This window comes from Pundamilia nyererei, unplaced genomic scaffold (assembly GCF_000239375.1).
Source record: "Pundamilia nyererei isolate P.nyererei 1_Seehausen unplaced genomic scaffold, PunNye1.0 scaffold00087, whole genome shotgun sequence".
Classification (NCBI taxonomy): domain Eukaryota; kingdom Metazoa; phylum Chordata; class Actinopteri; order Cichliformes; family Cichlidae; genus Pundamilia; species Pundamilia nyererei.
The window spans coordinates 1,564,097-1,566,188 of NW_005187488.1; positions in this window are offsets into that span (position 1 = coordinate 1,564,097).

Sequence of the window (2,092 nt, forward strand, 5' to 3'; positions counted from 1 at the left end):
AAAATCATACATGATTCCAAACATTTTTTACAAATAAATAACTGAAAAGCGGGGCCGAATACTTTTGCAAGCCACTGTAGGTCATAGGAGGGTAGCCAATTCCTTGTCGTCGAGTGTTTCCAGGCACCGACTACAGATCTGATTTCAGTTTTAAATTCATAAACTTTAATTTTCATGCCACATTAAGCAAATATGATACACATGAAATTCAAAAAGCTGGGAGAAGAGAAAAAATGTCATTTTGGTGGGCTCCACATGGTCCAGAGGCACAAAGTGATGCTTCTGAAGTCATATATGAAACCATCTTTGCAAGTAAACCATCATGTATGGTGATAAAATGTGTGTTTTTATTAAATATGTTCCATCTATTCGGGATGTTAAGGAGAACAAGTCCAGATTCAATTATGAAAAAATAAACACAGAGTCAAAAACTTTTAAACAACCGTGTCTCTCACTCACTGGAGCAGACTGATTCCTAACAAGAGGACCTGCAGTGTTGCTGGAAATGCTGAAAAGGACAAAAAATTTGGGTTTAAAAAAAAGCAACAGCAATAAAATGTATGTTAAGAAGTTCTATAGGCAATAAGACACTGTCCTCTAACCCATCCAGAGCATATAAGCATAAAGGTATATACAGTCTCTGGTTGTCATGGTTTTTTTGTTAATTATAGCACTAACTGATTAAAGTGCGGATGCTGAAACCACTTGTGCACCACAGTCATTGCGAAACAAATGCTGCTTCTTTCCTGTGTTGAAGTCTTGTCTGTTGTTTCTTTGTCACTCTAAAAACTAGCACACATGAGGTGTCTGAGAAGCATCTGCACTGACAGTTCATGAATCCACTAGGACGTCACTCGTGGTCAGAGTCCAAGAGTCTGAGTGTTTATGGTGCAGAGGAAGAATATGATTCAAATCAAAGGATTGTTATTTAGTTAAATTGACCCTTTTTAATTTTTCATATTTATTTCCTATCTTATTCATAGCCTTTTCCTTTTTTGTTTTCTTTAGGTCACGAGCAGTTGTCCAAGCATTTCACTACATATCGTACTGTGTATGACTGTGTACGTGACAAATAAAAAATTTGAATTTTGAATTTGAATTTATTTGCAGCTGCGAAGAGAGACCACAAGGTGTCGCTCTAATGCTTCTGTAGTTTATGCGAAACATTTGACATAAAAAGAAAATTACTACATTTGAAAATCCCCTTTTTCTGAATCACTTATCGAATCCAGAGTTGTGGTGAGACTGGAGCCTATGCAGGTGCCAGGAGGTGAACGGTAAGGTGCACCCTGGACAGGTTAGCAGTCTGTCGCAGGAGTAACACAGAGACACAATCATTCATGCATGTGTTTGGACTGTGAGAGGAGGCTGAAGAGAAAACACGCAGGTACAGGGAGAACAGACCAACTCCACACAGAAAGGCTCCAGCCGGTGGGCGGATTCAGACCCAGGACCTTCTTTCTGTGAGCTGACAGTGATAAACGCTGCACCGCCATGTTTCAAAACACATTCATACTGTTTTATAACCTGCAATTTCTAAACGCTAACAACAGTGTTGTAGTTTTCTGCAACACACAGAAACACACAAACTCAGCTGCACTGTGAAATAAACATCATGTGATCCTGAGCTGCGTTCATAGGCAGGATATTTAAGGACATTTTGTGGCTTATCCTGGGAAGCGTTTCAAAACTGTCGAGATCCATTCTTGAATATTACTCAGCTTTGAGATTTCAGGACCTGTTGTTTCATATTTTGCATTTCAATTTTACATTTTTAGTGAAATTGGAAAAGTTTGCTGTATGACTAGGAGAGCTTGACCCAAATTAAGGGTTCAGAAACAGGAGGGATAAACTGAAAAGCAGCTTTATTAACTTAAACTGAGAACAAATTAATCCAGATTTTCAAAAGAGCCAGCCAAACAAAGAATTCAACATCTACGAATCTTCAAAAATAACATTCTGCGAGGACGGACAAGACAATAAGCAAACAGCAATTTTGGACTTAAATACACACAAGGCAATTAGGGAGAGAGGAAACAGCTGGGGAAAAGACACAAGTGAACAGAATCCAACAACCCAACAGGACACAAAA